Source organism: Canis lupus, chromosome 3 (genome assembly GCF_003254725.2).
Source record: "Canis lupus dingo isolate Sandy chromosome 3, ASM325472v2, whole genome shotgun sequence".
NCBI classification, from domain to species: Eukaryota; Metazoa; Chordata; class Mammalia; order Carnivora; family Canidae; genus Canis; species Canis lupus.
This window is the reverse complement of record NC_064245.1, coordinates 34,453,573-34,478,197: the sequence shown is the minus strand read 5'-3', so window position 1 is coordinate 34,478,197 and position 24,625 is coordinate 34,453,573. Positions and strand designations below refer to the sequence as shown.

General features: G+C 38.0%; 1 long non-coding RNA gene and 1 other non-coding gene across 2 annotated transcripts in view; one reads left to right on the top strand and one right to left on the bottom strand.

The window, feature by feature from the left end:
* Window positions 1-676: 676 nt before the first annotated feature.
* On the bottom strand, window positions 677-748 carry TRNAE-UUC (transfer RNA glutamic acid (anticodon UUC)). Its single transcript has one exon. It is a non-coding gene; the product is annotated as a tRNA-Glu (tRNA).
* A 1,605-nt stretch (window positions 749-2,353) lies between these two features.
* Window positions 2,354-24,625, top strand: part of LOC125754852 (uncharacterized) — an 83,276-nt gene continuing 61,004 nt past the window's right edge. The window contains exon 1 of the long non-coding RNA XR_007409780.1: window positions 2,354-2,637. This is a non-coding gene — a long non-coding RNA (uncharacterized LOC125754852). The remainder of the gene's footprint in view (window positions 2,638-24,625) is intronic.

Here is a 24,625-nt window from a genome sequence, read left to right as displayed (position 1 = left end):
AAGCAGTAAATTGGCCAAAACATAAGAAATTGTAAGAAATATAAAAGAAATGGCAGGGATCCCTGGGTGGCTCAGCGGTTTGGCGCCTGCCTTTGGCCCAGGGCGCGATCCTGGAGACCCAGGATCGAGTCCCACGTTGGGCTCCCGGTGCATGGAGCCTGCTTCTCCCTCTGCCTGTGTCTCTGCCTCTCTCTCTCTCTCTATGTCTATCATGAATAAATAAATAAATCTTAAAAAAAAAAAAAAAAGAAAGAAATGGCAATTACATGAGGTGATGGAGGTATGAACTCACCCTACTGTGGCAAATATATGTGTGTATATACATATACATATGAAATCATATTGTACACCTTTAAACTTACACAATGTTATATGTAAACTATCTGAGTAACAGTAGCAAAAATGAATCCGTTCGTTTAATACAGTTTGACAATTAAATGTTAATTATGATGATTTATTATGACATTTTAAATGAGTTGTGTGATGGGCAGAAGTAACAATACTAATTACACAAGCAAGTTTTCCAAGCTGGAGAAACACACCAACAAGATTCGGGTCCTTATGCCTCAACATTTCCCCTTCAGAATTTCAGCTGTCAACAACTGTATTCAACGCTTTCTTGCTAAGAAGGATACAAATGCGCTGGGTAGCAATTTTTTTTATAAAAACTCCAGCATTCCCACACCGGGAGTCGAACCCCGGCCGCCTGGGTGAAAACCAGGAATCCTAACCGCTAGACCATATGGGAGGCGACAGAAGCGGCCTCCAGTGCAAGTGGATTGAAAAGCCTCCTGCAGATTCCGCCTTCCGCGCGCGGCCCCGCCCCCTGCGCGCCCGCCTTCTGCGCCTGCGTGGCTTTCGGCGTTGCTGGTTGTGGACGGCTCCGGGCGTTCCTCCGGGCTGGGGGAGGGCGGAGGGCGGAGGGCGGCTCTGCGCCGGTGCTGCGCCCGCCGACCCCGGGCGGCCCTCCCCCGCCCCTCGCCCTCGCCCTCGCCCTCGCCGGCCTGGTGCATTCCCCAGAAAGTGCTGCGAACGAGCTCCGGGAACGAGCTCCGGCCGTGGGATTTGGAAAAGAGTGCTTGGAGTGGCTCGAGAAGCACGTTATGACATTGGCTTCCCAGGTCCCAGTTCCCCAGTTTGACCTTGTGGCTCAAAACCTTTCCTTAGCCCGGGTCTTTGCCGTCATGAGGATTTAAGCCCTTGGAATCGTGCGTTCACAAGTCTGCGTACCCTGAATAACCTGTGGAGAACGTTGGGAGACTACTGTGTTTACACTCTTGTTTAGGAAGGCCAAAATCAGAACAAAACACCCAGACCATAAAGGAAAAATCCACACATTGCACCAGGTGAACAACTCATACTTTGGGGGGAAAAAGTGAAAAAACAAAACAAAAAACCCCCAACAGATTGAGAGATGAACATACAAAGGGTTGCTTTCATATAAACTACACATGATTTAAAATTAGGCAAACACTGCCATGTAAAAGTGAGAATTTATTGTGAATAGGCCATGAGCTGGAGAGGAACCCCTCGGACAAAACCATCTGAAAAACATCTCGACCTCCCTGGCTCCAGCTAGCATTTGGACAAAACATAAGTGTCAAAATGTCAAGTGTTGGCAAAGATATGGAAGAAAGGAAGTGCTTAGAAACTCATCAAACTTATCAAACTTGATCAAGGAGGCACAGTGTCAGGATTTCCTAAATGGTTGGTGTTTATGACCAACCATTTTTATTTTTTAATTTTTATAAAACCAGCATTGTTCTTGAACTGCTTCTCAGGCAGCGAACACCAAAACACAGTGCTGTGCAAGTAACACACTTAGGGGCACAATGACATTACCACAAAGGAGGGCCAGGATCACTCTACTCAAAAATCAAGGAAGGGTGGAGGGATTAAAGTATTCTGAATCTCAAAGAATTTCAATTGTCTGTTGAAAAATAAAAATTCTTAAGAATTAAAAACATTTTTTTTGGCATGAAAGGAACCATAAATAATGTCAACATTCTAGCTACAGATTGGGAGAAAATGTCTGAAACACGTTGGACAGGAAAAGGTGACTATTATTACTATACAATGAGTTTAACATCTGGGGGAATCCACAGGAGCAAGGGTCAAAGATATGAATAGTGGACAGAGAGGCAAGGAGTTCTGATTAGTTAACAAATTCCAGGGGGAAAAAAAAAACAAAAAACAATAGCCAGTGTCATTGAGGAATTGGTTCAATGAGGACAGAAATGGGCTGTGGGGATAGGGAGGACAACTTGGCAATTATCTACTGAAATGTGAAAGGTGTGTATTTAATCCAGTACTTTTAATTCTGTGTTGCCTATAGCCAGTCACCCTATGATAGTAGGGTGTTAGGGAAGATTCTATGGGAAGCAGAGGTCTCAGGAGAGTCTTGGGGCCTCTTCGTACTCCCTGCAGATCCCTGGCATGGGAGATCAAGAAGCACAGCACAGGCTTCAGGATCATTCGTTACCATTCTGAAAAATGAAGAGTGGCTGGCTGGCTGGGTCTCCCTGCCCTGCTGGGCACAGTATCTTGCCCAGCCCCTTTCCCCTGAGGCAGGAGGGAGCAGAGCCACAAGATGGAATGAGAGAAACTCTGGGGTGGAAACAGCTTGCCAACTAACAGGTACATTTTATTGTTACATTTAGAAATTAAGTTTTGTTGCAGAAAGTCCAATTCCCAGCCCAAGCCTTGGTAGCGGCCGGGCGGCTGGCGGGCGTCGGGGCCGGCAGAAAGGGGGGACCAACCGCACCCCGCCCGGGCTTGCTTCAGACGCGGAGCCGAGGGATGCGCCTCCCTCGGTCCAATCCCAAGGAGCCAACGCGGCCAGGCCCTCGATGCCGAACCACGGGCCCCTGGAAATCCGCCTGCCCGGGGCTCGGAGGGTCCTGGGCGCCTCCACGCGGGGGAACCCCTGAGCCGCTGAGTCCAGCCTCCAGCTACTGAGAGCGGAGCGGCGGACGGCGCCCGGCCTCGGAGCCCCCCGCCCCGACCCGGCCGAGTCCGCCCGGCTGCAGCGAGGAGGGGAGTGCAGCATCCCTTATCCTGTGGGACGCGGGGGCGGGGGCGGGGCGGGGGCGGGGGGACTTACTCTTCCGCCTTCCCACTCGGGGGCCGGTTTCCCCTTTCGGGTGGTGGTGGTGGGAACTGACGGCACCCCCCTACTCCCCGGGCCACCGCACTCCTCCCTCGCGGCCTGGATGGGTTCCCCTTCTCACGTTCCTTCCTGCCCAGCTCCGCTCTTCGCTCTTCGGCTGGGATATGCTACGCAAGCTCGAGGCCACATGCGTCTTTCTCCCTCTCCTCCCCGGTGCAAGGCTATATTTGGAGCCACCTGTGTGTGGTCTGCCTGGGGACGGAGACTTTAAGGAATATTGCCAAGCAGATGCTGAAGCTCCCTTTGTTACAGGGGAAATTCCCCGTCTTATCAGGCCCACGTGGACCGCCTGATTCCCCTTGTTGGCGGGAAAGCACGGCGCCTGCCCCTCTGCTGCAGCTGGGGAGCTCTAGACCCGGGAGCCCTCGCGGCCTTCGGGCAGCACCTCCCCTCTCCTGCCCCCCTCCTCCTCCTGTTTCTGCAGCGCCACGGGCGTGGCCAGCACCGCGGGCTGCGAGGCCCTCCTCAGTGCCCCGGGTATTTGGTATCCCAAATAATGCTTAAGTTCCAAAATTGATAAGGGCAAAACACATAGAAAAGAATTTTCTAGTAAGTAAGTGCCTCAGGCAATGGTTATGGTGTTGTTTTTGGTAAAAACTGGAGTAGCGTACAAAGGCTCAAATATTTTGCTTTGTTTTACAAAACAGTGCTTTGGAATCCTTCCATTTGGTAGTATTAACTCAAGTAATTAAAAAAATTTGGAGTTAATATTTGACATTTCTTTTATTACATATTTGATATATTTTAGTAATTTAGAGTTTAGATTTATAATCTAAAAAGATAACGTTGGGGATTTTCAAGGCCAGAACTTCAAAAATAAGCAGGAATTTAAATCATCCATCTAATAGATTTAGTAAAATCCGTTTAGGAGATCCTCTTGTATTGATTCCATGATAAGAATAATATTGGAATATGCTGAAATGAATAAAAACTAGAAAGCAGTTCCCCCACAAAGGAATAGAAAATTCCAAGGACAATATACATTATGAATAAAAAGTATTAAATTCTAATGTCTTTCTGTGAATTGTAATTTGGCAGGAATAAGATTACTGGTAATACATTTTTTTTTATTAACTTGCATAACATGAAGGTTAAAATAGAATAATATGAATAATGCCTGTGTGTATATGTACACACACTTTCGAAGTCAGATATACCTGGCATAAATCCTAAATCCAAGAGTTGACTAGCTGTTAAGTTTTGAATTAAATCTTTGAAATCTTGGAAAATGGGTGTCCTCCCCACCATGTCCCCACCCACATCCATGTATAGCTCAGTGAGTGAGTCATTGCGAAGGCAAGTTCTAAGCATCCTGCCTGAAATGAAAGTGCTACTTGGTCAGTGTTGTCGTTTCACCAGTACACACTCAGGCTGCCCAGACCTCTGAAGAAAGCTAAGGTGACATGCTTAAGCATACACAGCCAGTATTTGACCACATTACTTGGAGAGATTTCATGTGTTCTCTCTGCATTTGAGTGCATGCTGTTTCTCTCCTGCTTTCATTCTTTTGCTGGAATCTTGGCAATCAATGCTTTTACTCTCTATCAGATATTTAACAATTGTTTAAGATTTTGCAGTTTTTATCATCTTTCTGTATCCGTGTTTTAAAAAACCTCAAATAGAATGTGAGCACCTTGGGGTAAGAACATGTCTGAACTGTTTCTCTACCCTGTCCATACCAAGCATGGGGCCTAGTACAAGATAAATATGTAACCATTGTTTATTGGTTTATTTTCTTTACAATAGTAGTATGATTATGGAAGTAATATTTTGGTAAGTCCACATTCCTTAATTCCTTATGTTTCCAAAAATGTGTCCAGTGGGGAAGCAAGATGGTAACCACCTTTATTCTTTGCTCTAATGAACACACTCAAAGGAAGCAAAAAAACTGGCAGTGCTCCCATAGAGCATCTCTGATTATTCTCCAAGCCAAACCAAACTTTTATTTAAAAAGTAATTGTTTGTTATATCAGGCTAGCTGCATAGAACTGCCAATAACTCCACTGGTTTTGATTTACTACAATGGAAATTCCATGTTCCAAGACAATTCTTCCCAGGACATCTGGGTGGCTCAGTGGTTTAGCACCTGCCTTCAGCCCAGGGCATGATCCTGGAGTCCCTGGATCAAGTCCCACATTGGGCTCCCTGCATGGAGCCTGCTTCTCTCTTTGCCTGTGTCTCTGCCTCTCTCTCTCTGTGTGTCTCTCATGAATAAATAAATAAAATCTTAAAAAAAAAAAAAAGACAATTATTCCCTTAACTGTAACGTATCCAGATTTATCTAATAATAGTAAAGACTTAGAGAAAGCATACTATTTAATTAAAATCTGAGTCTTTCCAACATCCACTTCAACAGCAGTAATAAAAAACTATACTTTCTTCCAGGATATAGATACTTTGCTTTTTAAAATTACCATGCAAAGATGAAAGCCGAGTGGGTAATATTTATTTTAGAAGGGCTGAGGGGTGGGAAGAGAGCAGTCATAGAGTATTTGTTTAACAAATTTCTTCTGGGTGTATAAGAGCAGAGTTGAAATATGATTCATAACTTCAACCTTTTTTAAATCACTGAAAACTCCTGAATTCTTAGGGGCAGAAAAGAATTTTTTCAATGTATAAAAAAGCATTATGAATTCATCTCTAAAATGTGGATTCCTTTAAAATAAGTTGCATTTCCAAGTATGTTAAAAAACCAGTCATTGCTTGAGAGAATTAGCAAGTGTTTAGAGAGATTGAAGCAACCATTAAAAAGATTGTGACATTAATAGTGAAGCTGTACCTGGTTTTCAGTAGAAATGAAGTCATCAGGGAGATAACTGAGTGTACGCAGACTCAGATTTTTACTGGTTGAGCAGAACCTATTCAAGTGAGGCTTTGAGCTTAGACAAATGTTGGAATCTATTTTAAAAAAAAGAAACACAAAATCATGAATACAAAATTATGTATGTAAGTTAACATTTATTTAGAGTAAGAGGAAATCACAACAAATCACACATTTAACAAATGAAAAATACCACATATATTTTAAAAGTCTAGAGAAAAATGTTTATTTATTAACTTCTAATGCCCCCTATGTTTGTTTTTTTGGCTGCACACTCTTTGGTCTTTCCTCATATGACAGAGAATGTAATATTTTCTATAAGGAATAGAAAGATAATGTGGTCTTTAGCATGATTTTTGAAATTTGTTCTTTTGTTAATAATTGAGAAAATTTTCTCAACTCATTATTGATTATTATTATTGATATATTATTGATATTATTATTAATATCTTATATATTTTTAACACTGCTATTAAGTTATGGCAACCTCTGTTAAGGTTCTTTCATATATGAATCATAACACTCCAGGATATTTCCAATATTCCCTGTATTGATGATACCTACTTATCAGTTTGCTCTGTGTGTCTCATTGCACTGGCATCTTATAAGGTTTTGTGGTTGTTGCAATCTTTGTTGAAATCAATACTTTGTGTCCTAAATCAGTAGGAAATTTAAATATCTTGCCAGTGAATTAATATGATTTGCTCCTTTTTATTAACTGGATTATCAAAGAATCCAAGAATTCATTTTTATTTATTTTTAAAGAGTTTATTTATTTGAGAGAGAAAGCAGTAGTGAGCATGAGCCAGGGGGTGTGGGAGAGGCAGAGGGAAAGGAAGAAGCAGACACAGGGACTGAGCAAGGGACCCTGAAGTGGAGCTTGATCCCAGAACTCAGGATCATGACTTCAGCTGAAGGCAGATGCTTAACAAACTGAGCCACCCAGGCACCCAATCTGAATTGGGCTTCTTTTTGAAATTTATATCTTCCTGTTAATGAATTATTACTTTGGTAAGATTTATGTGACTTTCTTTTTTTTTTTTTAAGATTTTATTTATTTATTCATGAGAGACTACACACAGAGAGAAAGGCGGGGGCAGAGACACAGGCAGAAGGAGAAGCAGGCTCCATGCAGGGAGCCTGATGTGGGACTCGATCCCGAGACTCCAGGATCACATCCTGAGCCAAAGGCAGGCGCCAAATCGCTGAGCCACCCAGGGATCCCCTATGTGACTTTCAGTGATCTGTCAAAGATTTTTGGAAACCCCATGATGTGATCCATTGTGTTGGAATGTGCAAAACACAACTTTACAGTTTGTAGGATGGCTGTGAATTTGTGTCTTGCAATCATAGGACTTCTTATAAATTATATTCCAAATGATTCCTATCCAAAATGTATCTGGGAGTGTTTGAATGTTATCAAGTATATTCCTAAGAGGAGACCAATGATAATGTCATCCTCTACTTAAAATTTGGCATGTCTTGTAATTGGAAAAATCTTCCACAGGCTAGCTTCTGGCTCTGTAAGTATCAAACTGCAGACATGTTCCAATGCCAGAGCCATAGGAAATGTTCTTATCAAGATAACACCTCTAGCTGTTTGTGTCACACTACTGGGTGATTGGCCTAGTGAGGCTCAAATCTGTGGGGCTTAGCACTTGTACAAATGTTGAGAACCATTTAAAGAAAAAGAATATAAACTCATGAATATAAAATTCTGTATGAAAGTGAATATTCGTCTACAGTAAGAAGAAATCACAACTAATTACACATTTAGAAAATGAAAAACATAGATAATAAAAAATCTAGAAAAGAGTATTTTTACTTATTAAATTCTAATGCCCCCTGTATTACTTTCTTCAGCCAGACCCCGAATTCTCAGAGCCATCCAGTTCTACCCAACCTGAGGGGAGCTCTGAAGGAGCGGAATTCCAAGGGGGAAAGAGGCATTAACCTGATAGTAGTTAAAATATCTTGTTTTATAAACTTTACAAAAATATATGACTACCTAAGACAGTTTGTGGGTACTCCCAGGGACTTGAAAAATGCCAGTGCAAAGTAAGACTTCCTGAAGCTGAAAGTTTCAGGGAAAATTCACCTATGGCTCTAAGAGGCCCATCAACAAGGCCCTAGTTGAGACCTTCCTTGGATCACTCCTGAATGACTGAAAATGCTTCCCTGCTGGTCTCCCTGCACCTGGATTTGCTGCTGCCTATCTAATATGGTTACATTAGTCTACTGCTTAAAACCTTCCAATGGTTATTTATCATAAAAGGTCAAATTCTTTAGCAATTCAGAAAGGTCATTAACATCCGACTCAGACCTTTGCATACAGTCTTATTTCTCTATGCTTTGGATTCTTTGTAGTTTCTCCTAATGTGTCATCCTAAAAATTCCTTTCCTTTGCACCAATTTATTTCTTTTTTTTTTTTTTTTAAATGTTATTTATTTATTCATGAGAGAGAGAGAGAGAGAGAGAGAGGCAGAGACACAGGCAGAGGGAGAAGCAGGCTCCATGCCCGGAGCCCGATGCGGGACTCGATCCCAGGACTCCAGGGCCACGCCCTGGGCCAAAGGCAGGCGCCGAACCGCTGAGCCACCCAGGGATCCCCTGCACCAATTTATTTCTGCTAAAATGCATTCTTCCTCCTATTTGTGTATGTCCCTCATCCACTTTACCTAAGAAATGTCTCCTTATCTCTCAAGACTTAGCTTAAATATCACCTCATTGTGGACATCTTTTTGGAACCAAACTCTGCTCAATGGTGGCCTCCAACCATACCCCAAATGGATGATTCTCTACATCATGCCACCACTCTACCTTGTACACGTCCTTTTAACTCACTTCTTACCCTGTATTATGATTAGTTAATTCTAATTGTTTGCTTGTGTCTATTTCCCAAAATTTTAATTTTGAGAAAGGAAAAAAAATATATAGCCCCAGATATCTAGGGAACTGGCCTGGTGCTCATAGCTAGATCATATTATTTTTCTATTGGAAAAAAGCAATCTTACAGAACACAAACCTCAGACAAGATCCCTCTGAGGCCAAGATAAAGTGAGACAAAGAAAGGTTATTTCATAGTATTGTCTAAGTACAGATGAAAAACAAGGTCCCCATGCCACCCACAAAGTACCAAACACCCCCTTTCTCTTGGCTAAAATGAGTGACTGCAATTTCTTGATCAATTGCAACTTTGTTTTTTTAATCTCATCTGGTGGGCTCTCCCCCTAGATAAGATGAATTGGGATACCCAGTTATCGAATTGCCTACATTTTCTGAGAGCATCCCAAATATAACAAACTCTTCTGGCTCTTTCTCAGTTCAGCTAACTAGAACCCTAATTATATAATAGGTTCTTTGGAACAGCTTCTTGTGGATATGCCATGGTTCCTTGTGGCACATATTCTCTCTAACTGAAAAAAGTAATAAAACCAATTTGTTCAGCTACTGGTGTGCCCTGGTGGTCTTTGGCTGAAGGGTATTGACAGAAATAGAGGCTTCACTCAGGTGCACTGAGAGCTTCATGCCTTGGCCTGGCATGCTCTACCAAGTGATGGCACACACATTTGGGATTTCTGCCTCTAAAATCGCACCAATTGCCATCTGCCTTGGCAGGAAGATAAACTCCCCTATTTTTTAAAAGCCTTTTCAACATTGGATTTATTTTGTTTTCTTAGGAATTAGGTCTTTTGGGATTTTTACTTATGAGACTAGATTTGTATTGTTCGTTCACAAAATTGTTTATTAGCACCTAACTCCTGCTTGTCTAATGCCCTGTCTGCTTGTCTGGTGTCTTAAAAGTGGTTTGTCTTTTGTGGGAGGAAGTCTATAGATCTAGACCTGAGAAATCTATCATCAAGCCATCTCAGAGGCTGAGAAATTGATATTTCTTTTAAGACCAGTGTTCTTGGGGATCCCTGGTTTAGCACCTGCCTTCGGCTCAGGGTGTCATCCTGAAGTCCCAGGATCAAGTCCCACATCAGGCTCCCTGCATGGAGCCTGCACCTCCCTCTGCCTGTGTCTCTACGTCTCTCTCTTTCTCTGTGTGTCTCTCATGAATAAATAAATAAAATCTTAAAAAAAAAAAAAAAAAAAGCCCAGTGTTCTTTGAGCAACCTTGTCCCAAGTCACCACCTCAAAACCTGGTAAGAAGAACTTCCTCAGTCTTGTTTTTGTTTCTCTCAAAAACTGCTTTTATTTAATTTTGTCTACTTGAAACCAGGTTTTGTCTGGCCCCAGTAGGTGATGATTGTCTTTACCAGGCTCCAGAAACACAGAATTCTACAAAAGCCATCCTTATAGACATTTTTGTAATTTTCACTTGGTCTTTTCAATATAAACTACACTTCTCCAGGCTGACCCTTTCCTGTCCTTATGTTTTATCACTATAACTCTAATTATTTTACATGTCTTTCTAACTGGCACAATTTTACCAAGACATTTTTTTAAAAGATTTTATTTAATCCTTTGAGACAGAGAGATACCGAGAGAGAGGACATGAGCAGGGGAGGGGTAGGGGGAGAGGGAGAAGCAGATTCCCCATTGAGCAGGGAGTCTGATGTGGAGCTACATCCCAGGACCCTGAGATCATGACCTGAGCTGAAGGCAGATGCTTAACCATCTGAGTCACCCAGGTGCCCCTTTACCAAGACATTTGAAATCACAGACACCACCTTAGAGAATTTTTAATATGGGCAAGATAGTTTATTTGAACAGCACTTTAGAACAGAAAGGAAGCAAAATTCCAACTGCCCCATGATCTGCTTCCTTTAATTGGTATAAGGAGACTTCTGGATGCAATTTAGGCCCAAATTTGCCTCCATAAAATATTCTTTAGCTAAGGCTAATGAAAAATGTGAGAAAGTATCTCTCTAAGCAGCATTGTTTTCCTAAGCCACATTTTTAAATGGTGTTCAAGATTAGCTACTACATTTCCAAAGACTTTCCCACCTTTATTCTTGATGGCTTAAAGTCAGAAAATGATTGTTAATAAAGAAATATCTGGCAAATCACCTCTTGCATGAACTTCAATATTTGAGCATTTTCCACAGACTTCAGAAAATTTTAATAGCCCTCATGAGGGAATTGCTTTATTTGTCTAGAAGAGACATCATTTTGTTTAAGTGGAAGAATCTCCTCCTTTATTTTCATCCATAGAAATTACTAAGTGTGGGCTTTTTGATCAGATGACTTGATAAAATTCTCAAGGACTTACATTGTGTCAAAAACCAGCTGCATAATACTCTCGTTTGTGTGTATATGTTGAACTCTTTTTTAAAAAATACATCTTAACTTGCTTCCCTTTCCTTACAGAAGGAGCTAGTTAGCGATTTGTTTGAAGATTGCTTCCTCACATCTTTTTGTCCCATTCTTTTATCCTTTCTGGAGAAACTTTACAGATTAAGAGATAAAAAAGGTCATCCAATCATTATATGTGTATTCCAGGAATATTTAATTCAGATCAAAAGTCAAAATTGTCTAAGAAAGAAAAAGTTAGCAAACTATGTTTCTCTTTGTGGATACTGAAAATTATATTTACATAATAGTCTTTGTGACTCTAGATAGGAGACAACAAGAAAAGGCTTCATTTTCAAAATAGAAGAAAACCTTGAGGTGATTCAGCATCTTTAACAATTAGTTCACTATAAAAAATGTCAGTATGACATTTTGGATTGCTCAAGACCAAGGTTAAATTTCTTGTGAATCAAACTTTTACATTGGTTTTATAAGTTAAGATTCCAATATTCCCATAATTTTTTGATTAAAAAATTTATGTATAAACTTGCACTTAATTAAATACAATGATAATATTGTTATCTTTTTTTTTTAATTTGTATTTATTTATGATAGTCACACAGAGAGAGAGAGAGAGAGAGAGGCAGAGACATAGGCAGAAGCAGAAGCAGGCTCCATGCACCGGGAGCCCGACGTGGGATTCGATTCCGGGTCTCCAGGATCGCGCCCTGAGCCAAAGGCAGGCACTAAACCGCTGCGCCACCCAGGGATCCCCTGTTATCTTTTTTTTTTAAGATTTTTATTTATTTATTCATTCATGAGAGACACGGGCGGGGGGGGAGAGAGAGAGAGAGAGGCAGAGACACAGACCGAGGGAGAAGCAGGCTCCATGCAGGGAGCCTGACATGGAACTTGATCGCGGGTCTCCAGGATCAGGCCCTGGCTGAAGGTGGTGCTAAACCGCTGGGCTGCCCTGTTATCTTTTTTAATAGTACGTTTTAATTTTAGAATAGTATTAGGTGTACAGAAAAGTTGTGAAGATAGCATATAACATTCTCCTATACCCCATGGCCAGTGTTCCCTATTATTAACATCTTACATTAGTATGGTATGTTTATCACAATTAATGAGCCAATATTATTAAATTATTATCAACTAATGTCCATATTTTTATTCAGATTGCCCTGGTTTTTGACTGATGTCTTTTTTCTGTTTCAGGATCTCATCTGGAACACCACCATTACACTGAATCATTGTATCTCCTTAGGTTCTTAAAATTCCTTGTTTTTGATGACCTTGACAGTTTAGAGGAGTATTCATTAGATGGTTTGCACAATGCCCCTCAGTTGAGATTCAACTGGTATTTTTCTCATGATTAGATTGGGCATACGGGTTTCTAAAAGGAAGACTACATAAGTAAAGTGCCATTCTCATCATTGTTGATATTAACCTTAATCAGCTGGTTGAGAAGTTTTGCCAGGTTTCTTTAGAAAGAAGTTATTCTTCTCTCCCTTTGTATATTGTACTGAAAGGATTCAGAAAGTCTTCCCAAACTGTGCCACTTTGGCATGTGGAGAATTTTGAGCTGAAGGCAATCAAGGCCCAGCACTCTCAAGAAAAAAATTTACCTCTCCCTTAAACTGCCTGGAAGAATTTAGATAGGGGTCCTGACCAAGAAAGAGAGCTATTACCAAGAGATAAAATTTTTATCTGAATTTCCTATCTGAATAGCATTACAAATACCTAATCACCAAACATCTGTTCTTATTGTCCTGTGACTCACCCTCTTCCCTTTGAAACCCCAGGTCCCTATCTCATTTCTTAGCACAAAGTGGCATACAAGCTTCAAATCCTGGCTTGTCTTTGGGTCTCATATTCTTAAGGGACACTTGTATGTGTGTAATTAAATTTGTTTTGTATTAATTTGATTACTAGACCTATCGAAGAACTGACTAAGCACACTTTGGAAAGAAGTCATGATACCCAGCCTTTGCTTAATGAAGGGACAGTTATACTCTACCTTCTTTAATGTGGAGTATCTGCATAAATTATTTGGAATTCTTCTGCAAAGGAAATTAGCCTATCATTTCACATTTATTTATTTAATTATTGTGTGTGTGTATCTGTATTTTAGTACTTCCTTGTTTTTTAGCACAATAAGATGCTCCAGATTCATCCTGCATATTCCCTGCCTCAAGAGTAAACCATTTCTCCAAGGAGTTCTTGGAAAATGATACTAGAAACCAAAATCTGTGTGCTGAGTGTGCTCATTGCTACTGGGGTATCATTGCTTCTAGGTCTTCTTGGCAGAAAGAGCAAGGAAATTTATGTGTGTATGCATACTATATATGTATCTATACTTACAGATACTAACGTATCTATATGTTATGTATATAGATATTAATATTTCTATATGTGCTCATCTAAATGAAGCTAAACATGAGTTCATACTGATGTCTCCAGCTCTAATCCTTTACCTATAGATTATTCTAGCCATGCTTATATGTAACATTCTGATTCAATACTGAGAAACCTTACACTCACCATTCACCATCTACTTTCTTTTCAATTCCATATTTGTGTAGTTTCAGATGTGTTAACCCATATTCTGAAAAAAAATATCCACCTAGAGTACCATACATGTGTGCAGATCCTTTTGTCTTTAGTATCATATACTCATTTCTAAAATTACTTAGGTCCACACTTTTTCTCCCTGCTCTCTTCTGAAAGGATGTGTCATACATTTGTAATACAGTTAGATTCTTTTGTCACAGCCTGCATTACATTTTGGGGGCTCCTGACTTCCTAAATGATTTTTGTATAAGGTTCCTCTCTGTGTTGTAAAGTTCTATGCTTTTTGATGGTGGCATAGTTTCATGTACTCACTATTATGGTACCAGAGAAAAGTAGTTTCACTACCTTAAAAGATCCCTTCTAATCCAACCGTCTTACCTCTCCAAATTATTGGCAACTGCTATTTGTTGTCTCTACAGTTTTGCTTTTTCCAGAATATAATATAAATGGAATCACACAATATGTGGTCTTTTCAGACTGACTTCTTTTACTTAACAATATGTATTGAAGATTTACAGTTTTTATGTGGCTTGATAGCTTATTTCTATTTATCACTGAATAATGTTTCATTGTACTCCATCGAAAGTTTGTTTATTTATTCACTTACTAAAGGATATCATGGTTGTTTCCAGTTTTGTCAATTATGAATAAAGTAGCTATAAACATTTATAGGTGTTTTTTGTGTGGGCATAAGTTTTCAATTCAGTTGGATAAATACCCAGGAGTGCAATTGGCAGATCACATGGTAAAAGGATGTTTGGCTTTGTAGAAAATTGACAAACTGTCTTCCAAAGTGGCTGTGCCATTTTGCATTTCCACCAGGAATGAACAAGAGTTCTTTTTTCTCTTTATCCTTGCCAGCAAATGATTTTGTCAGCTTTCGGGAATTTAGTCATTCTAATAAATGTGTTGTGGTATCTTGTTGTTTTAGTTGACGTTTTCCTAATGGAAAATGGTGATGAATACCTTCTTACATGATTATTTATAATTTGTGTAGATTCTTTGGTTATATTCTGACCTTTTGCCCCATCAGTATCTCACTCCTATAGCAGAAGGATGTTTTTGCTTTATTGAACATACGTGATTCTATGTATCATTTTAAACTCTGTTATGCCATCCAGCAGGCCAAGGCAGGGCCTGCTACATTTGATATGACAATCAAATGATGCGGCTAGAAAATTTTGAATATATGTGTAATTATAAAAATATATACTTATCCACACCTTTATCCAGGAATAGCTACCTTAACCAATTTGTTACAACTTCTTCTGGACTGTTTTCTCCTGTGGGATTATCTTTCCCTTTACATATTTTTTCTTTATATTGGACATTTAATTGGTTTTCAACTTTTTCTAATCTTAAATCATGCTGAAACAAACCACATGCTTCATAAATCTTTGACCTCATTTTAGATTAAACCCCAGAATTAGAATTATCATATAAAATTCTAATAGTCCTTTAAAGTTCTTTGATATACACATCCAAGTGTTTTTTTTTTTTTTTTTTTTTCACAGAATTGCTAACATTTTATTTTCACTGGCAGATACTGAGAATGCTTACCATTACACTCCCACCAGCACTAAGGTCAGTGGTTTTCATTTTTGTCAGGCTGTCAGCCCAACATGGTATCTTATGTTAATTTAGATGTATTTAATTTACTAGTTTTTAATTTTTTTATTATATGTGAAATTAGTTTCCTATAATAGTTTTTGTAAAGTACTAATTTGTGGTCTCAGTGACAATTCATTCAGTCTGAGTCACAGACACAAATTGCTTCTTTTGCTGTCTTGGATGTGTGTCCTTCCTCAGGGATCAAGTCCAAGGGAGCATATGGAGCACAGAGCCAGTTTTAAGCTCAGACAGAGCTCAGCACCACAGCCTCTCCATGTACTATGGTTTTGAAATGAGATAATGGCTAAGTCTTTGAGCCTCTGTTTCCTCATTTGTGGAGTAGGATCATCACCTATGCTTCACAGGGCTTTCATAGAGATGAAATGAAATAATACATGTGTCAGGCCTTCATCTTTTTAGCTCTTTGCCTGGTATTGCTTGGGGATTTAGCTGTTGTGTAAATTTATTCATTGCTGTGAACAGGGAATTTACTATTTAGAAAAGGAATGTTACATACAAGAGATGAGGCTGACCTTACTGAAGAGTGCACAAAAGAAATCTTGGTATAGGGTTTAGGCATTGGGCTATATCTGGGTATATAATTTTTTGTTTCTTTGTTGAAGGACCACGTTTGAGGAACTGCAGTTTACAGGTTATATATATATATAAAATGCTTCATCCTCTCTCAAGAAAGGCTTAATAGTTTGTTATTAACTTATTTACTGCCAGTTAGCATGAAGAGAATAGATTTACCTACAGTGGTTTACCACTTCTCAACAGACTCTAGTGACCAGGCAGCTGAGGGCATGTACAGAATCATAAACAAAGAGTAATAACACATCTAAGGGAAATTATGCTGCAAGTCAACATGAATGAAGCAGACTGGCAAAAAAAAAAGTTGACAATTTTAACAAAAAAAATTATCCTTTAGAGGAGATTCAATTAGAGCACAGAAATTACTTCCTGAAATTTAAATTTTATGGACAAACTGGAAAAACATTTAACAATTAGAACAAATGTACCAAAGGAATAGAAATAATGAAAGGAAAAAATGTTAGAAACTGAGAGTAGTTTTAGGGAATATAACAATAAAATAATTCAGCAGTCCAAAGAGATAAAAATAAATAGTTCAAAGAGAGATAATAACTAAACAAAGAAAATTTCTCAAAAAAAAAAAAAAGAAAATTTCTCTGTGATAAAGCCTTGTCATCAAAAACTGAATATCCACAGATGAAAGAATGAAATTAGACCTTCTATCTTGTACCATATACAAAAATCCACTCAAAAATGGATTAAGCATTTAAACATAAGACCTGAAAATATAAAACTTCTAGAAGAAACATAGAAGCAAATCTTTATGACATTGGTTCTTGGCAATGATATCGTGGATATGTCATGAGAAGTTCAGGCAACAAAAACAAACACAAACAAGTGGAATTATACCCAACTAAAAAGTTTCTGGACAGCAAAGGAAACAATCAGAGTGAAAAGACAGCTTACAGAATAGGAGAAAATGTTTGCAAACCATACATTTGATAAGGGATTAATATCCAAAATATATAAGGAGCTCCTATAACTTATTTGTAAAAACTCTAATAACCCGATTTAAAAATGGACAAAGGACCCGAACAGGCATTTCTCCAAAGAAGTTATACATGGCCAACTGGTACATGAAACATCACTAAACATTAGGGAATGGAAGTCAAAACCACAGTGAGATATTATTCTACACCTATCAGGATGGCTATTATCAAAAATACAAAAAGCAAGTATTAGTGAAGATGCAGAACCCTTGCATATTGTTGGGAATGCAAAATGGTGCAGCCATTATAGAAAACAGTATGAAAGCTCCCCCCAAAACTTAAAAATAGAGCTGCCATATGATTCAGCAATCTCACTACTAGGTATTTATACAAAATAATTGAAATAAGAGGGGTACCTGGGTGGCTCAGTGGTTGAGTATCTGCATTTGGCTTGGGTTGTGGTCCTGGGATGGAGTCCCACATCTGGCTTCCCACAGGGTGTCTGCTTCTCCCTCTGCCTATGTCTCTGCCTCTCTATCTGTGTCTCTCATAAATAGATAGATAGATAGATAGATAGATAGATAGATAGATAGATATAGATAGATAATCTAAAAAAAGAAAAATTGAAATAAGAATCTCAGAGATATCTGTACTCCCATGTTCATTGAAGCATTAGTCACAATAGCTAAAATATGGAAACAACTAAAGTCTCCATGGGAAGATGAATAAAGAAAATTTGGTCATAAACATATAATGGAATATTATTCAACCTTTAAAAAAGAAGAGATTTCTGCAATATATGAATGGAGAACCTGAGGATATTATGCTAAGTGAAATAAAGCAATCATAGATAAATACTACACCATTCCACTTAAATATCGAAAATAGTCACATTTATGGAATCAAAGAGTGAAATGGTAGTTGCCAAGGGCTGGGGGAGGGGAATGGAGAATTGCTAGTCAACAAGACAAAGTCTCAGCCAAGCAATATCAGTAAGCTCTAGATATCTGCTGTACAACATTGAACGTAAAGACAACAATAATGTATTGTATACTTAAATTCTTTTTTTTTTCTTAAATTCTTTATAAGAGAAATTTCATGTTGTGTTCCTTCGACAATAAAATAAATAACTTGAGTCTGAAGATTGAAAAATATTCACTAGGTGGAGAAAAGATTCCTTTAAAAAATAAAGAGATGCCTACACATGTCTTCTTGAAATTCTGACATTTCAAGTATAAAGAGAAAATTGTTTCAATTTCCAAAGTGAATAAACAGACACAACTGAAATTAGCATCAGACCTTTCTTCTCTGGCACTCAGAGACAGTGAAATAATGTCTAGAGAATACTAATAAGAAAGAATTTTTGCCCAAGAACATGTTTCCAACTAAAATGCCATTAACTTGTCAGTATTAAAGATGATATTTTTGGATATGCATTGATTTAGAATATATTACCTGCCAATTTATAGGTGAATAAAACACTTGTAAAAGTTTCTGAAGGCAATAGTACTTCAATTGCAAAAGAAATCTCAAGATAGATGGAAACATTGCCAATCCCTGAATCATGCAATATATAAAAGTCTAATATATATATATATATATATTAGACTTTTATATATATATATATTTTAATATATATAGTTTGACAGAGAGCTAGTACTATGTGTTAATGATTGCTGAAAAATAAAAGGTATGATTTAAGGGCAATCCTATGGAAATTTTTAAAGATATATTTAAAGAAAACATCCCATAAAGAAATCAATTTCAATCCACAAACTGTCCAGAAAACACTAACACAGAACATTACATATTACATGTATTTTTATAAAATATAAAATATATAATTGCTGAACTTCCTGAATAGAGAAATCTCTTTGCATCCATTTAGATGATTAAGTCACATTTAATGAGAAAGGGAAACACTGGCTCACACACTTCTTCATGCAGGAAGTGTGACCTTTCCACTTAAGGAGGAAAATGTCCCTTAGACATTTTTATATAAACATTCAGTATTAAAAGAAAATAGAACAGTATTTTCTAAGATCTCATGAAATGGAAGTATGGCCAAAATTCTATTCCAAGGCAAAGAGCCTTTTAATTATAAATGCTGTAGAACAAACATTTAAAAAATTGCATAGATCCTTTCAGTTGGTCTTGAAAAAAGTGCTGAAGACAAATTTCAGATAATCAACAGATTAATGAACATACTAGGTGGAGAAAAGAAGACATTTGAGATTAAATCTATTGATTGAAGTAAAATGAAAGCCAATGTGGGAATGTGTTGTGAGTGTTGTAGGTCCTAATGCTGTCGAGAAATACCCAATTAGCCATAACTCCAAAGAAGAAGGGTAAAGAGTGATTTGAATTTTCTGGTGCCTTGTCTTTTAAAGCCAGCAGCGAGATAATAATTTCAAAATGAACAAATAAGAAAATAGAGGGATAAGTGTTTTTAAATTTCAAAGGTAAATACTAAATAATGATCAACTAAAATACAGTGGTGGAAGAGAGACTAGGGAAGGTATTTAGTGCTGGGAATACACCAGGGTCATTATTACAGTGAGCAAATAACGGATGCTTTAAAAACAGAGGATTGTGTTTTTAGTGGTGTTAGAAGTATAAAGTTCATTGCTGGAACAAAAGTTAAATAAAATCTTCCAGGTTGGTTAAAGATACACAAACATAAAACCAAACAAAGCAAACACTGTAAATGAAAGTTATAAGCTCAAAAGAATTTGCAATAAAATTTACTGACAGGAATTTTACTCCAACTGTAAAGGGTAGGTAACTCTAAGTCTATGTAAACTGTTAGAAAACAGACAAAAAGCAAAAAAATCTCTCAAATTATTTAAATAAAATTTATGAAACATAGAACAATAATAAAAGAACAAAATAAAACTACTGACTGATGAAACATAGATATTGATGAAGCATTCTAAACTAAATATTTAGTATTCCATCAAACAATATTAAAATATTTTATTAATTTCTGGCTTATTTTTTAAATACAAGTGTAATTAATTACTGAGAAATATCATAATACAGTTTTTTGAATAAACTACAATTTTGTTAATATAATTGATACATTTATGTATAAAAAAGGGATTATTTCTGTAGATGCTGAAAAGACAGTTTTTAAAATTTCGACATTTGTTTCTGATGGAACACTTTTAAAATATAAGAACAGATTAAAAGTACTCTATTCTAATGTATCAAAAAAATAAGGAATAAAAAGAACAGATACCCCTATTGGGGCTTATGTTTAGCACAAGGGTGGCAGCACAAAGAAAAGGGTCCTTCAGGCTTGCTTCTCAAAGGCAGGGGAAAGGTTTTAAAAGTTTTAATATAATTAAATTTAATGTATGTGTGTGCATAACCTTACATAAAGGCCAATATCATGTTTGATAAGAAAACACAAGAATCTCTTCCATTAAAAAGAAGTAAAAGACAAGGATGTGAAACATTACCCTAGTATTTAACATTGTTCCAGAATTACTAGCTAATGTGAGAAGCCAAAGACATGAGATGAAATAAAATTGTCATCAATTATAGTCCATAAATTTATATATTTGAAATATATAAGAAAATTTGAGGAAGAAAATATTAAAGCAAATGAAGGATGCAATCAATAGATTAAATACAAAATTAATACACAGAAATTAATTGACATCATATATACAAGCTACAACTAGGTAAACAATTTAATGGCAGAATAATTTTTTACCAATAAGAATAAGTAAACATTTAAGAATAAACTTAATAAGAAACATGTAATATTGATATGAAGAAATACTTAAAATGCTTCTGAGTGATACAAAAAGAAGCATCAACAAATGGAAATGTTACCAACTCAGGACATTGGGCACCCAGAAAGTGACTGGATCCAAATGGATATTCTAGGCAAGGCTTTTATTGGGTCTTATACTTTTTATTTTTGTTTTTCTCTTTTTTCTTTGGAGAGAGAGAGAGAGAAAGAGAGAGAGAGAGAGAGAAAGAGACAGCAAGAATGGGGAGCAGAGACAGGTAGAGGGAGAGAATCTTAAGCAGACTCCCTGAAGAGCTGGAACCTACTGTGGTGCTGATCTTGTGACCCTGAGATCATGATCTGAGTGGAAATCAAGAGCTGGGGGCTCAACCACCCAGATACCCCTATTGGAGCTTATGTTTGAGCACAAGGGTGACAGCACAAAGAAAATGGTCCTTCAGGCTGATTTCTCAAAGGCAGGGGAAAGTTTTTAAAAGGACTGAGGCAAGAAAGGACTGATGTTTAAATGAGTAGAGATGGGGATTTCTTGGTGCCTGTGTGCTTAAATATCATTCCTTTTATTGTGTGTTTAAATAGCATGTTAGATCTCCCTCCTTGGGTATGATTTTTAGTATTATAATGAGGAAGAAGTCATGAAAGGTCAGCACTGGGGTCTACCTTGGCCCTTTGGCTCTGTCTTTGCTAATCTTCATTCATCATACTCCAGTACCTCCTTTAGGTAAGCATCCTTGCTTCCACATTTCTGCAAAATATGTTACTCAAGGGGCATCAAGAAATCAAGAAATCCTGGATTTTATGGTTAGGCTTGTGGGATCTGAGTACAGTCTCTGCTCTGTCTTAGAAAGATAGTCCCTTTTCTTGGATAAGAAGAATTAGTATCATAATGATATTGAGTGGCACTTTAGTAATTTACACATTAACATAATTACAATAAAATACCAACAGAATATGTTTTTGGAAGCCCAACAAACTGATTACAGTTTGTATTAAGAAATAAACAAATAGATGCCAAGAAAATTATAAGTAAGCTTTACCAGAATTTAAAACATATTTTAAGATTTCATAATTAAAAGAATGATGCCTGCTCTTGAAGAGAAAAATAAATGGAAAAATTGCAAGTATCCAAATACACTCAATTCATGTGACCAAGTTAGAATAAAAATTGGTAGGGAATAGATTCACAAATGGATTATGAAAACTGCATATCCAAGTAAATTTATATGCCTTCTTTACATTTTTACCAAAATAAATTAAAAATACATTAAATACTTAAATCAAAAAATCTAAACAAAAAATAACTCAATAAAATGTAAGAGAATGTTGATAGGGAATAGGCAATGCCTTTGTTGGTATGATACAAAGATACAGCACCATAAGAATGGTGGTTGTTGGAGCTGGGGGAGGAAGGCATGAAGAGTGAATATTCATTAGGTGCAGAGGGTCTGTTTGGGAATGAGAAAGAATACTGTGAAAGAAAGAGCTGGGTTTTGTTTTTTTTTTTTCATCTTTGCTTCTTTCTGGCTATTCTTGTTAGGACCTGCACCCCCACCCCACTCTACACACACCCTGCAGTGCAAAAAGCTCTATCCTCCCTATAAGGGACAAAGGCATAATGGTGTCTTTTGAGTCTTTCAGCACAGTGGATGTTATCTAAGGAATGACCAGACAGAGACATCATGTGCCTACTCTAGATCACTGGCACTCAATATCAATGATAAGATCCCTGGTTTCAGATGAATGAGTTATGAAGGATATCTGGACCCTATCCTTGTTCTGACCAATTCCTGGATACCTGAAAGGACACATACACCAGACCACAATTGCCCATAAAAACTCCAGACCCCAGACAAGGGGGATACTCCCTCCTTTCCTTTCTGAGATTCCTGGATACGCAGTTTGTCTGCATCTGCTTTCTCTATATCTTCAATTATCTCTGCTTTCACCTCCTACTGGCTCATGTTTGGTTTTCATACTGTGTAAAGCCAACGACTCTCTTGGCTAGTCCTTAGACCTGGCCTGCCTGCATCAGGAAGACGAAGAAGTTCTGGAGATGGATGGTGGTGATGGTTGTACAACAAAGTCAATGTACTTAATGCTATAGAGATTATAATTAAAAATGGTTAAAATGTTAAATTTTATGTTGTGTATATTTTACCATAAAAAATTATAGCAACATAAAACAAAAGTAACTTTAAAAAATCAATAGCAACCACTCATTACCATAAATAAAATCAGAAGACATATAATCTGGGAAAGGTTTGTTGTTGTTTTTTTAATTAATTTATTTGAGAGAGAGAGAGAGAGAAGAAGTGGGAGGGGCAGAAGGGGAGAGAGAGAGAGAGTGAGTGAAAGAGAAAGAGAGAATTTCAAGCAGACTCCCCACTAAGCACTGAGCTCAATCCTATGACCCTGACATCATGACCTGAACCAAAACCAAGAGTTGAGTGCTCAAGTGACTTGGCCAGTCAGGGGCCCCCAGGAAAGTTTTACTCAATTTGTATCACAGGAAAATACAAATTTTATTAATTTATAATGAGCACCTTTAATCAACAGAATCCTCAACGAAGCAACAGAGAAATAGAAAGACAAAGATTTTATTTTTTTTGCAGGAAATAAAATTACTCCTATATATGTGAATAGACAATCAATTGAAATCATAATGCTATTTTCCCTTAGACTGTCAAAGATTAAAATGGTTGATAACATACTTTGTCCACATGAGTGCAGAAACCGAGGCACTGGCATATGACGGGGATCACACAGTTTGGCCATAACTACTGATGAAGTTTTGGAATATAGATGAGTTTTGCTGGGGTGAGGTCCGGAGACAATGACCAAGAAAGAATTCTTGAGATGTCTTTGGTGCAAAACGGTATTTTTTTTAAAGCATAGGGAGAGGACCTGTGGGTAGGAGGAGCCAGGGTTGTGTGTAGCCACTGATTATAAACCCTGGAGTTGAGAGGGGTAAGGAAAAGGTAAATTTCAAAAGGCTTTCATATGCTAAAGAGGACCTACAAGATACTGGAGGCCTTCCCATTGTCAAGTTAAGGTGGTTTTTCCCTCTAGCAATGCATTAACATTAAGACAGTAGGGAACTTCCTGAGGAATGTCACACATACCCCACCCAAGGGGGGTGTCCTTTGTGGGATATCAGTTGTGCTCAGCTAGCCCTCTGTTCCCCATCAACTACTATTCAAAACAAAACCACAGGCCCAAAATATGGCGTCACTTAAGTGAGGCCCCAAGTCAGTAAACTAAGATGAATACCTAACCTAATGGCAATTTTACCACCTCTCTTCCCAAATGTAGTCTTAACTTGTCAATTAGGAATTTTCTGATCAACACCAATAAATTAATCTGTCACATGGGCCCTCTGGATCCCACAGGGGAAGATGAGGTAACACTTGCCCTACTCCCTAAGGGAAGGTGACCTTGTCTGGAAGAATCCTTTCTTTCCTTTTGTTTATATCTTTCTTGCCCTACCTTCCTTCCTATAGAAACTTCCCATTTTGCAAGATTCCTCAGAGCTCCCTTCTACTTGCTAGATGGGATGTTGCCTGATCATGAGTTGTATAATGAAGCCAATTAGATCTTCAAATTTAGGGATCCCTGGGTGGCTCAGTGGTTGAGTGTCTGCCTTCAGCCCAGGACATGATCCTGGAGTCTTGGGATCAAGTCCCAGATGGGGCTTCCTGCATGGAGCCTGCTTCTTCCTCTGTTTATGTCTCTGCCTCTCTCTGTGTCTCTCATGAATAAATAAGTAAAATCTTGAAAAAATCTTTTTACAAATTTACTCAGGTGGATTTTGTTTCTTAACATGTTGAAGTTTAAAAGACATACACCCCTTGCTCAACAATTGCACTGATAGAAATACAGCCTATAGATATACTCACACATGTGCAAATGAAAAATGTATGGGAGCCTT